We start from the raw sequence: 14,717 nt of genomic DNA, 5'->3' as shown, positions 1-14,717 counted from the left end.
CACACTGATCCTACACCCTGTCAGAACTATGCAATCCTCAAGGAACCTTGTTCCTTATGCATGGATGAGTTTCCTTTATAGGAAAACTCATGCAACTGATAGTAACCTGACCCTGTCTTTAATATCAACTGGGTCTTTCTCTAAATAGACATGCATGAGTTTTTTATGAGAGAATCCTCACTTATCTGGAGTACACTAGTTTGATGCATGCATGCATTAACTGACTGAACTCACAACTAGTTCCTCAAACTGTTTGGAACTAATTTAACTGGACATAACTCAGTTAACTGAGCTAACTAATTACAACTCAAATACAACTCGTCCTTATCTCCTTAATTAAGGTATAATCTCCTTAATTTAAGGGATAACTGTTGCATGACTTCACAAAGACTTCTAGCTTGAATTTCTCCAACTAATTAATCCAAGATGAATTAATTAATTATTTTTCAAGCATCTCGTGAGACTAAATTCAAATTTTAATTCAGGGACAAATTAAAATTGGAATATTCTGAATGCTATTTTTAGCATTTCTTGTTGCTATTCTCAACACTCCCTCTCAACAAGAAAGGAATTCAACTAGATCCCGATCCTGAACCTTTGGAATGTTCTGCATGCAACATTTCTCTCTAGTGTTGTTTCTCCAGCAACTCCAGAAACAAAAAAATATCCAACCTGAATCAGTATGATGCATCTCTAATCAAAGTCTCTGACTGCTATTGCCTCTGTCAATTGAGAACTTAGCGCTTCGGTTGATTCTGCCTTTCTACACTGTTGTCAATCCTTCTCTGCGCTCTTCAGTATCTGACTGCTTTAGCCTTTGTCACTTTGATCTCTGACTGCATCAATCCCATTGATTCCTCCCGCTACTTTGTACTTTGGGCTCCCGTATCAAGGTACGATCCATGAGATAAAATCTCTCAATGAACCCTACCCAATTTCAGCCTTTTTGGGACTATCACTTCACATCGCCCCACCTCACACCTGGAGGTATGGCTGCATGTGATCCCTCTACTAACTTGGCTCAAAATTTCCCACTACTGGAGGTCTCTGCATGAGTGGATTCCTCCACTCGGTCTCCTCTCAGCATCTCCAATTATGGCTCCTCCACAATTGTCTGAGACTTCTTCTAGGGTTGTATGTTGAGAGGCAATTTACTCTCCATCTCAACCACCAAGTCTCTAACATTTTCCTTGCTCCTCAAGGCTTTGCATGCATCTTGAACCTCAAGAGCATATAGCTTCTTGACTCATGAACCGATCTGTTTCACATGTCTCGTGGTGATGTGTCTAGGGAAAACCTTTCCCTTACTGAAGACAACATCATAGCCTTTGTCCTCCAACATCACGATCGATACCAAATTCTTCTTCAATCCAGGAACATACTTCACATCTGTCAAGGTGATAAGAGCTCCATGCTCCCTCTGAAAATCAACCGTGCCCACTCCTGAAACATTAAACCTTTCGTCGTCGCCCATCTCTATGAGTACCTTGAGGTCTTTTTCCTCCAAGGTACTAAATAAACTTTTATCGCCAATCATGTGGAATGAGGCTCCACTGTCAAGAAACCAACCACAACCCATCATCGATGACACCATGCATGCGATGAGGGTGAAGTCCATCTCGAACTGAAAGGCTAATGCCTCACCTTCCGATCCTTTCAAGGATCCCTTCTTGGACTTCTTCGATGGGCAATTAGTCGCATAATGACCCATATCGTGACAATTAAAGCATCTCACTTTATATTTGTCACCCTTCTTCCCTCCATGAGAAGAATTCAATTTGGGATGAGAATCCTTCTCCTTCCCTTTCCTTGCCTTACTTGCTAAGGCAAGATTTTCTTCATCATCATCCTTGCATGAAGAACCATCTCGAGTGCTCCTCCTCATCTCCTCCTGCATGAGATCCGACCACAGTCGTTCCCAATTCGATAGTTTCTCTCTTCCATTCACAGAGTCTTGGTAGCTATTCCATCTCTTTGGAAGACCGAGGAGAGAAAGGCTGACCATATCATCATCGGTAGTAGTTATTCCCACAATTCCAAGCTCATCTCTGCAGGTGGTGAGCTTGTTCAGATATGTAGAAATAGTATCGCCCTTTTCCATCTTGATTTTCCGAATCTTATCCTTGAGTGCCAATTTCCTCTAGTCGCTACTGTTCTGATAGAGGTCCTTCAATGTCTTCCACATTGAAAATGGAGTCTCCTTCCCATGGAGACTCGAGACAATATGGTCTCAAACTCCCTTCAGAAGAATTTGTCTCGCCTTCGCCACACACTTCTTCCATTCAGCCAATTCTTGTGCATGAGCTGCAGCTGGCTTGGGGATTTCTTGATTAATGAAATCCTTCAAACCATTTTCTTCTAATACCGCTTCCATTCTATCCTTCCATGCTATGTAATTCGAGTTGCCACCCAATGCATACTCGAGTCTCAATCCATAGAATGCCATTAACCAACCTGAAGTATGAGATGAATTCGATTTGTACCTGCAACCCCGAACTTTAAAATTCGAATTATATTCTCCGTATATTGTTCACAGCTCTGATAACTTTTGTTCTGATACCATGTAGAAATTCTCATTGTAGATTAACCTGATAATGCAATACAACTAAAGAAAAATACTTAATCTACTTCTACAATCAAACTTGCGGAAGATTAAAAGATTTGAGCAAGATCAAGCATAACACATATAACCAGAAGTAGAATCAATGCACATGAAACACAGAAGAATACTCTGGGGAAAGCCTCAGCTAAAAACCCCACTATCTGTATTATCATACAAGGTGGAAATATCTCAGAATTACACAAAGCCTTAGCTCCCACAACTAACCAGCTCTCAGTACAATCCTCCTGGATGCTCACAAGAAACCAAGGCTTCTCACAAACCTTCTCCTCTGCCCTCCAAGCCTCCTATTTCCTTGCACAGTTTCTCTGGGTGATCCTCCTGTTACCAAGTGGAAGACTGATCACTCACACTGATCCTACACCCTGTCAGAACTGCGCAATCCTCAAGGAACCTTGTTCCTTCTGCATGAATGAGTTTCCTTTATAGGAAAACTCATGCAACTGATAGTAACCTGTCCCTGTATTTAATCTCAACTGGGTCTTTCTCTGAATAGACATGCATGAGTTATTTATGAGAGAATCCTCAGTTATCTGGAGTACACTAGTTTGATGCATGCATGCATTAACTGACTGAACTCACAATTAGTTCCTCAAACTGTTTGGAACTAATTTAACTGGACATAACTCAGTTAACTGAGCTAACTAATTACAACTCAAATACAACTCATCCTTATCTCCTTAATTAAGGGATAATCTCCTTAATTTAAGGGATAACTGTTGCATGAATTCACAAAGACTTCTAGCTTGAATTTCTCCAACTAATTAATCCAAGATGAATTAATTAATTATTTTTCAAGCAGTTGGTGAGACTAAATTCGAATTTTAATTCAAGGACAAATTAAAATTGGAATATTCTGAATGCTATTTTTAGCATTTCTTGTTGCTATTCTCAACACTCCCTCTCAACAAGAAAGGGATTCAACTCGATCCCGATGCTGAACCTTTGGAATGTTCTGCATGCAACACTTCTCTCTAGTGTTGTTGCTCCAGTGACTCAAGAAACAAAAAAATATCCAACCTGAATCAGTATGATGCATCTGTCATCAAAGTCTCTGACTGCTATTGCCTCTGTCAACTGAAAACTTTGTGCTTCGGCTGACTCTGCCTTTCTGCACTGTTGTCAATCCTTCTCTGCGCTCTTCAGTATCTGACTCCTCTAGCCTTTGTCACTTTGATCTCTGACTGCATCAATCCCGCTGATTCCTCCCGCTACTCTGTGCTTTGGGCTCCCATAGCAAGGTACGATCCATGAGATAAAACCTCTTAATGAACCCTACCCAATTTCAGCCTTCTTGGGACTGTCACTTCACATCGCCCCACCTGACACCTGGAGGTATGTCTGCATTGATTCCTATGCTGACCTGGTTTGAAATTTCCCACTACTAGAGGTCTTTGCATGAGTGGATGCCTCCAATCGGTCTCCTCTTAACATCTCCCATTGTGGCTCCTCCACAATTGTCTGAGACTTCTTCTGGGGCTGTATGTTGAGAGGTAATTTACTCTCCCTCTCAACCACCAAGTCTCTAACATTTGCCTTGCTCCTCAAGGCTTTGCATGCATCTTGAACCTCAAGAGCATACAGGTTCTTGACTCGTGAACTGATTTGTTTCACCTGTCTCGTGGTGATGTGTCTAAGGAAAACCTTTCCCTTACTGAAGACAACATCGTAGCCTTTGTCCCCAAACATCGTGATCGATACCAAATTATTCTTCACTCCAGGCACATACTTCACATCTATCAAGGTGATAAGAGCTTCATGCTCCCTCTGAAAAGCAATCGTGCCTACTCCTGAAACACTAAACCTTTCGTCGTCACCCATCTCTATGAGTATCTTGAGGTCTTTCTCCTCCAAGGTACTAAATAAACTTTTATCGCCGATCATGTGGAATGAGGGTCCACTGCCAAGAAACCAACCACAGCCCATCATCGATGACACCATGCATGCGATGAGGGTGAAGTCCATCTCGAACTGAGAGGCTAATGCCTCACCTTTCAATCCTTCCGAGGATCCCTTCTTGGACTTCTTCGATGGGAAATTAGTTGCATAATGACCCATCTCGTGACAATTAAAGCATCTCACTTTAGATTTGTCACCCTTCTTCCCTCCATGAGAAGAATTCAATTTGGGATGAGAATCCTTCTCCTTCCCTTTCCTTGCCTTACTTGCTAAGGCCAGATTTTCTTCATCATCATGCTTGGATGAAGAACCATCTCGAGTTCTCCTCCTGATCTCCTCCTACATGAGATCCGACCACAGTCATTCCAAATCCGACAGTTTCTCTCTTCCATTCACAGAGTCCTGGTAGCTATTCCAGCTCTTTGGAAGACCGAGAAGAGTAAGGCTCACCATATCATCATCGGTAGTAGTTATTCCCACACTACCAAGCTCATCTCTGCAGGTGGTGATCTTGTTCATATATGTAGAAATAGTATCACCCTTTTCCATCTTGATTTTCTGAAGCTTATCCTTGAGCGCCAGTTTCCTCTGGTCACTATTGTTTTGATAGAGGTCCTCTAATGTCTTCCACATTGAAAACGGAGTCTCCTCCCCATGGAGACTCGAGACAATACGGTCTCAAACTTCCTTCAGAAGAATCTGTCTCGCCTTTGCCACGCACTTCTTCCATTCAACCAATTCTTGTGCATTAGCTGTAGTTGGCTTGGGGATTTCTTGATAATGAAATCCTTCAAACCATTGTCTTCTAATACTACTTCCATTCTATCCTTCCATGTTATGTAATTCGAGCTTCCATCCAAGGCATACTCGAGTCTCAAGCCATAAAACGCCATTGACCAACCTAAAGTATGAGATGAATTCGATTTGTACTTGCAACCCCGAACTTTAAACTTCGAATTCTCTTCTCTGTATACACTGTTCACAGCTATGATAACCTTTGCTCTGATACCATGTAGAAATTCTCACTGTAGATTAACCTAATAATGAAATACAACTAAATAAAAATACTTAATCTACTTCTACAATCAAATTTGCGGAAGCTTAATAGATTTGAGCAAGATCAAGCAGAACACATATAACCAGAAGCATAATCAATGCACATGAAACATAGAAGAATACTCTGGGGAAAGCCTTAGCTAAAAACCCCACTATCTGTATTATCATACAAGGTGGAAATATTTCAGAATTACACAAAGCCTTAGCTCCCACAGCTAACCAGCTCTTAGTACAATCCTCTTGGATGCTCACAGGCAACCAAGGCTTCTCACAAACCTTCTCCTCTGCCCTCCAAGCCTCCTATTTCCTTGCGCAGTTTCTCTGGGTGATCCTCCTATTAGCAAGTGGAAGACTGATCACTCACACTGATCCTACACCCTGTCAGAACTGCGCAATCATTAAGGAACCTTGTTCCTTCTGCATGGATGAGTTTCCTTTATAGGAAAACTCATGCAACTGATAGTAACATGTCCCTGTCTTTAATCTCAACTGGGTCTTTCTCTGAATAGACATGCAAGTTATTTATGAGAGAATCCTCAGTTATCTGGAGTACACTAGTTTGATTCATGCATCCATTAACTGACTGAACTCACAATTAGTTCCTCAAACTGTTTGGAACTAATTTAACTGGACATAACTCAATTGACTAAGCTAACTAATTACAACTCAAATACAACTCATCCTTATCTCCTTAATTAAGGGATAATCTCCTTAATTTAAGGGATAACTGTTGCATGACTTCACAAAGACTTCTAGCTTGAATTTCTCCAACTAATTAATCCAAGATGAATTAATTAATTATTTTTCAAGCATCTAGTGAGACTAAATTCGAATTTTAATTCTCAATTTTAATTCAAGGACAAATTAAAATTGGAATATTTTGAATGCTATTTTTAGCATTTCTTGATGCTATTCTCAACACTCCCTCTCAACAAGAAAGGAATTCAACTCAATCCCGATGCTGAACCTTTGGAATGTTCTGCATGCAACACTTCTCTCTAGTGTTGTTGCTCCAGCAACTACAGAAACAAAAAAATATCCAACCTGAAACAGTATGATGCATTTGTCATCAAAGTCTCTGACTGTTATTGCCTCTGTCAATTGAAACTTAGCACTTCGGATGACTCTGCCTTTATGCACTGTTGTCAATCCTTCTCTGCGCTCTTCAGTATCTGACTGCTTTATCCTTTTCCACTTTGATCTCTGACTACATCAATCCCACTGATTCCTCCCGCTACTTTGTACTTTTGGCTCCCGTAGCAAGGTACGATCCATGTCACATGAGATAAAACCTCTCATTGAACCCTGCCCAATTTCAGCCTTCTTGGGACTATCACTTCACATCGCCCCACCTCACACCTGGAGGTATGGCTGCATGTGATCCATCTACTAACTTGGCTCAAAATTTCCCACTACTGGAGGTCTCTGCATGAGTGGATTCCTCCACTCGGTCTCCTCTCAGCATCTCCAATTGTGGCTCCTCCAAAATTGTTTGAGACTTCTTCTGGGGCTGTATGTTGAGAGGAAATTTACTCTCCCTCTCAACCACCAACTCTCTAACATTTGCCTTGCTCCTCAAGGCTTTGCATGAATCTTGAACCTCAAGAGCATACAGGTTCTTGACTCGTGAACCGATCTATTTCACCTGTCTCGTGGTGATGTGTCTAAGGAAAACCTTTCCCTTACTGAAGACAACATCGTAGCCTTTGTCCTCCAACATCGCGATCGATACCAAATTCTTCTTCAGTCTAGGCACATACTTCACATCTGTCAAGGTGATAAGAGATTCATGCTCCCTCTGAAAAGCAACCATGCCCACTCCTGAAACACTAAACCTTTCGTTGTCACCCATCTCTATGAGTATCTTGAGGTCTTTCTCCTCCAAGGTACTAAATAAACTTTTATCGCCGATCATGTGGAATGAGGCTCCACTGTCAAGAAACCAACCACAACCCATCATCGATGACACCATGCATGCAATGAGGGTGAAGTCCATCTTGAACTGAGAGGCTAATGCCTCACCTTCTGATCCTTCCGAGGATCCCTTCTTGGACTTCTTTGATGGGAAATTAGTCGCATAATGACCCATATCGTGACAATTAAAGCATCTCACTTTACATTTTTCACCCTTCTTCCCTCCATGAGAAGAATTCAATTTGGGATGACAATCCTTCTCCTTCCCTTTCCTTGCCTTACTTGCTAAGGCAAGATTTTCTTCATCATCATCCTGGGATGAAGAACCATCTCGAGTGCTCCTCCTGATCTCCTCTTGCATGAGATCCGACCATAGTCGTTCCCAATCTGACAGTTTCTCTCTTCCATTCACAGAGTCCTGGTAGCTATTCCATCTCTTTGGAAGATCGAGGAGAGAAAGGCTCACCATATCATCATTGGTAGTAGTTATTCCCACAATACTAAGCTCATCTCTACAGGTGGTGAGCTTGTTCAGATATGTATAAATAGTATCGCCCTTTTCCATCTTTATTTTCTCAATCTTATCCTTGAGCACTAGTTTCCTCTGGTCGCTGCTGTTCTGATAGAGGTCCTTTAATGTCTTCCACATTGAAAACGGAGTCTCCTTCCCATGGAGACTTGAGACAATATGGTCTCGAACTCCCTTCAAAAGAATCTGTCTCGCCTTCGCTACACACTTCTTCCATTCAGCCAATTCTTGTGCATTAGCTGCAGCTGGCTTGGGGATTTCTTAATTAATGAAATCCTTCAAACCATTGTCTTCTAATACCGCTTCCATTCTATCCTTCCATGCTATGTAATTCGAGCTGCCATCCAAGGCATACTCGAGTCTCATTCCATAGAACGCCATTGACCAACCTGAAGTATGAGATGAATTCGATTTGTACCTGCAACCCCGAACTTTAAAATTTGAATTCTCTTCTCCGTATACTGTTCACAGCTCTGATAACCTTTGCTCTGATGCCATGTAGAAATTCTCACTGTAGATTAACCTGATAATTCAATACAACTAAAGAAAAATACTTAATCTACTTCTACAATCAAACTTGAGGAAGCTTAGTAGATTTGAGCAAGATCAAGCAAAACACATATAACCAGAATCAAAATCAATGCACATGAAACATAGAAGAATACTCTGGGGAAAGCCTCAGCTAAAAACCCCACTATATGTATTATCATACAAGGTGGAAATATCTCAGAATTACACAAAGCCTTAGCTCCCACAGCTAACCAGCTCTCAGTACAATCCTCCTGGATGCTCATAGGAAACCAAGGCTTCTCACAAACCTTCTCCTCTGCCCTCCAAGCCTCCTATTTCCTTGCGCAGTTTCTCTGGGTGATCCTCCTATTACCGAGTGGAAGTCTGATCACTCACACTGATCCTACACCCTGTCAGAACTGCGCAATCCTCAAGGAACCTTGTTCCTTCTGCATGGATGAGTTTCCTTTATAGGAAAACTCATGCAACTGATAGTAACCTGTCCCTGTCTTTAATCTCAACTGGGTCTTTCTCTGAATAGACATGCATGAGTTATTTATGAGAGAATCCTCAGTTATCTGGAGTACACTAGTTTGATTCATGCATCCATTAACTGACTGAACTCACAATTAGTTCCTCAAACTCTTTGGAACTAATTTAACTGGACATAACTCAGTTAACTGAGCTAACTAATTACAACTCATCCTTATCTCCTGAATTAAGGGATAATCTCCTTAATTTAAGGGATAACTGTTGCATGAATTCACAAAGACTTCTAGCTTGAATTTCTTCAACTAATTAATCCAAGATGAATTAATTAATTATTTTTCAAGCATTTGGTGAGACTAAATTCAAATTTTAATTCTCAATTTTAATTCAAGGACAAATTAAAATTGGAATATTCTGAATGCTATTTTTATCATTTCTTGTTTCTATTCTCAACACTCCCTCTCAACAAGAAAGGGATTCAACTCGATCCCGATCCTGAACCTTTGGAATGTTTTGCATGCAACACTTCTCTCTAGTGTTGTTGCTCCAGCAACTCCAGAAACAAAAAAATATCCAACCTGAATCAGTATGATGCATCTGTCATCAAAGTCTCTGACTGCTACTGCCTCTGTCAACTGAAAACTTTGTGCTTCGGCTGACTCTGCCTTTTTTCACTGTTGTCAATCCTTCTCTACGCTCTTCAGTATCTGACTCCTCTAGCCTTTGTCACTTTGATCTCTAACTGCATAAATCCCATTGATTCCTCCTGCTACTCTATACTTTGGGCTCCCATAGCAAGGTACAATCCATGAGATAAAACATCTCAATGAACCCTACCCAATTTCAGCCTTCTTGGGACTATCACTTCACATCGCCCCACCTAACATCTGGAGGTATGGATGCATTGATTCCTATGTTGACTTGGCTTGAAATTTCCCACTACTGAAGGTCTCTGCATGAGTGGATGCCTCCACTCGGTCTCCTCTCAGTATCTCCAATTGTGGCTCCTCCACAATTGTTTGAGACTTCTTTTGGGGCTGTATGTTGAGAGTTAATTTACTCTCCCTCTCAAGACACAAGAAGAGGAACAGGATATGTCCCGTGTTCCATATGCAAGTGCAGTCGGTAGCCTGATGTATGCAATGGTCTATACTAGACCTAAGATTGCACATGTAGTGGGAGTATTGGACAACAGTGAAGCGGGTTTTCAGGTATTTGTGTGGCACTAGTGATTATGGTTTGTGCTACCAAGGAAGACCAGGATTGGACAGAGTTTTGGATACTCATGGCTTTTTTGATGCAGACTGGGCTGGAGATTTGGATCAGAGAAGATCTATAAGTGGGTATGTGTTTAACCTATTTGGGGGTGCAGTCAGTTGGATGAGTAAGAAACAATCTGTAGTGGCACTATCAACTACAGAGGCAGAATACATGGCAACCACTCATGCAAGCAAGGAAGCCGTTTGGTTGCAGAGATTGTGTTAAAGTATGGGGTTAGTACAGGGAGCTATAAGGATAGACTGTGATAGCCAAAGTGAATTTTTCTTGGCAAAGAACCCTACTTATCATTCAAAGACAAAGCACATTGATGTTCAGTATCACTTTGTGAAGGATATGATAGAAGACAAAAAGGTGTTGCTGGTAAAGGTGGACACTTTGAAGAATACTGCAGATGCATTGAAAAAATCTGCGAGCCATGAGAAGTTCTCCTGGTGTAGAGAAACAATGGATGTTTCAGGGCTGGAAAAATGACTAAACTCTCCTGTGGCCCCCTGTGGAAAGAAAACAACAAGTGGGAGAATGTTGGGTTGTGTTATACTCTTTCCACGACTAACCTACGTAGTGAACCAGGGGGTTAGAGGGGGGTCGAAGCCCCCCCTTCGTTGCGCTGATTGTGCAGCAGGGGGGCGGCAGCCCCCTTGTTCGAGGGGTTTAAGGGGGGCGGATAGCCCCCCTCTATGGGGTCTGGGGCAACGCCCTGGGAAATTTTTTTTTGGACCCTATATTAGGTTGGGCGAACCTACCTATGGTTTTTCGGTCCATGGTATTGGATGCTTCGGCATGTATAAATATGTATTGTAACATTGAAAGGAACATAATGAAAAATCAATCTGGTAGTCACGGTTTTGGGATCCAGGGGAAAATCTCTGTGTATATTTGTTTTATGTGTTATGCTCTCGCATTGTTTATTTTCTGTGTTTAAGAATTCGTATGCAGGTAATTTCTGTACGGGGTGAAAACCTACATCAAGCAGAACACATATAACCAGAAGCAGAATCAATGCACATGAAACATAGAAGAATACTCCGGGGAAAGCCTTAGCTAAAAACCCCGCTATCTATATTAACATGCAAGGTGGAAATATCTCAGAATGACACAAAGCCTTAGCTCCCACAACTAACCAGCTCTTAGTACAATCCTCCTGGATGCTCACAGGAAACCAAGGCTTCTCACAAACCTTCTCCTCTGCCCTCCAAGCCTCCTATTTCCTTGCGCAGTTTCTCTGGGTGATCCTCCTGTTACCAAGGGGAAGACTGATCACTCACACTGATCCTACACCCTGTCAGAACTGCGCAATCCTCAAGGAACCTTGTTCCTTCTGCATGGATGAGTTTCCTTTATAGGAAAACTCATGCAACTGATAGTAACATGTCCCTGTCTTTAATCTCAACTGGGTCTTTCTATGAATAGACATGCATGAGTTATTTATGAGAGAATCCTCAATTATCTGGAGTACACTAGTTTGATTCATGCATGCATTAATTGATTGAACTCACAATTAGTAACTGTTTGGAACTAATTTAACTGGACATAACTCAGTTAACTGAGCTAACTAATTGCAACTCAAATACAACTCATCCTTATCTCCTTAATTAAGGGATAATCTCTTTAAATGAAGGGATAATTGTTGAATGAATTAACAAAGACTTCTAGCTTGAATTTCTCCAACTAATTAATCAAAGATGAATTAATTAATTATTTTTCAAGCAGCTGGTGAGACTAAATTCGAATTTTAATTCTCAATTTTAATTCAAGGACAAATTAAAATTGGAATATTCTAAATGCTATTTTTAGCATTTCTTGTTGCTATTCTCAACAAATTACTTGTGATATTTTTGCAATCTTATTATCTTCTCTTTATGTTCTTCTTTTATCTACTTTTCATTAAGAAATTATAAAATCAAAACATGAAGATCAACGACAACAAATGTAGGCACTCAGCGAGGGCTAAAACCCTTCTCTAGGGGGAACCAAGTCAAAATCTTTCACTAATCAAATTGAGATAGAATAAGACCATAGACCTGACAAAAGACTCTTCTTACTCCACCAAGTCAACCCTCAAACTGTCCTTCTAGACTCCAAGGATCACATGCAACAATAGTACATCAACACTGCATCAATGAAAAAATTTCGACCCAGCTATATCAGAATTTCGGCCCAGCTACTTCAGTACTGCAATTTCAGCCTAGCTCCGACACTGCAATTTCGGCCCTTTTAGCAACCCAACAACTTTGCTTGTGTGAGACAAAGAGGGAGAAAATTTGATTTCTTTTGCTTGATAAAGACTTCCTTCTCCTTCTCTATTCTTTCCTCCTTCCTTGAATTTCACACTCCTTTCAACTACAAACCGAACTTGCTGTGAATGTACTCCAAGGTCAAGTTGTTGCCTTTATATAGTTGATTTTTTCTCTTAATTAGGTTGACTTATCCAGGTTGAGGTCGACTTGGTGGAGGAGACCTAAAAGGCCCATTTTATATTAAAATAAATTTATTTCTTGATAGATGAAGCCTAAGAAGGGTCTTTTAAGTGATGACAAGGACAATGACTCTTGACATAAACCCTAGAAGCTCTTAATGAAGGCTTTGACCTATTAACCATTGACCCAAGCATGAAACCCATGCTTTAATAAGTCAATTTATTTTATAATAAAATTCCTTTTTCTTTATTTTGATAAATATATTACACCATGACTCAATTACAATTATGAATACCAACACTAGTTACATTTTTCAACACTCCCTCTTAACTAGGGAGGTATTCATAATTACAAAGGTACATTGAATATCTCAAAATGATATTCACTATGAAGAGTCACAATACATGTAGTGTTATAGATTAGATATTTGACCAAAGTACTCTAATCAGGTGGGACTAAGGTGTACTCAAGCTTTTGCCACTTTAGGTACCATCATGCTTTTAAGCTCTAACTCCAACCCAAGGATCTAGGTGTGTATCCAAGGTCAGAGCTCCAAGACCAATGCCATTGTCCCTACTTTGAGATCTAAACATCAACATATAGGCTGGCCAGATGTCCTCACAAGAATCTTGTTGCCACAAGATGCTTCATCTTTCCTTATCAACTAAACCAAATATATATGCACCAATGCAAGCATGCTTCAAACGTTCAACCTTTTTACGGAGAGATCCTGCACAATTACAATCCCATTCAATATTAAACCTTGAAATATATACAAGTAAACACAAACCTTCAAGGTCCTTAATCATCTTGATGCTACTCATATAAACATTAGGTTATCCAGATACAAATTGTCAAAAGCTTTCTTCTTTCACCTCTTCAGTAGCACCAAATACAACCCCAATACTTCTTAAGTCTTTTGTTGCTAATCAAATTTATTTTACTACATTATCTTAAGTCCCCCATTATTAACCACATTTACTGCTAATCAAATTTACTTTACTACATTATCTACTTAATTACATTATTTAAGTCACATTATCTTAATCAATATCACATAAATTACATTATTTTAATTATTATTACGTTAATTAATCCTCTTATTAATTATTATTAATATACCTTATTATTAATCATTATTAATTAACTACTTTATTAATCAATTTAATTACTATTACATTAATTAACCTCACTATTATTAATTAATTAGTTAACCTTATTATTAATTCTTTATTAAGTATCCTTATTAATTAACCTTATTATTTATCTTTATTATTTAATTACAATTTCCTTTTTTAAAGAAACGGGTAGCATTTTCATTATATAAACTGGAAAAGGGCCATGTCCCATACAAAATTAAAGATCATGCTATCTACAATATTCATCGTTTTACATTGAAGTAGGATCTTCTTGCTACCAACTTTAATTACATATAAGATTTGTACCTATCTAAAACTATAAACTCTCCAAAAAAAATCCAACATATTCTATACTTCGACATAACATAATTATAACACTAAAAAGAACATATATCCACTGCTACCGGGGTCGATTTCTTCTCCCAAAGGTTATCTGTTGTCATTGCATTTCTTCAACACCATCCGCTCTAGTATCCAGAACTCGATCAGCGACAACGACCGCAAGACTAGTTGCATTGGGGACCATAGCTTCCCCGAACTCGAAGACTTCCTTTAGAACCCCGACTGTAGCAGTTTCCCCTTTTATTTCAATGTTTTCCACCTTCTGTTGCACACTCAGCACATCGATGCATAGACCTTCCATTTCCTTCTACAATAGCTCCATATATTTTCCCAGTCCCGATAATTGGACGTAAAGAACTGCCATGTTTTCATTTATCTCCTTCACAATTTCCTTAATCACTGGCTTACATGAACTGTCTACCAAACTTTCGATGTTCCTAGAGCGACCTGACCCTGTGCCTCCACCACTTCCATTACTTGCAGAGGCCATCTTTGCGGCAATCCAACTTTGAATAATCACT

At 40.0% G+C, this 14,717-nt stretch overlaps 1 pseudogene; it reads right to left on the bottom strand.

The window, feature by feature from the left end:
- LOC149176337 (E3 ubiquitin-protein ligase ORTHRUS 2-like) overlaps positions 1-14,497 on the bottom strand; it is a 40,797-nt pseudogene extending 26,300 nt beyond the window's left edge.
- Positions 14,498-14,717: the final 220 nt, after the last annotated feature.

The sequence above is a fragment of the Pinus tabuliformis genome, chromosome 4_1 (assembly GCF_031772625.1).
Source record: "Pinus tabuliformis cultivar Carrire ecotype Pingquan chromosome 4_1, CPIR1, whole genome shotgun sequence".
In the NCBI taxonomy this organism is placed as follows: Eukaryota; Viridiplantae; Streptophyta; class Pinopsida; order Pinales; family Pinaceae; genus Pinus; species Pinus tabuliformis.
Note: the sequence above shows the minus strand (reverse complement) of the source record. Positions and strands in the feature narration are given on the sequence as shown.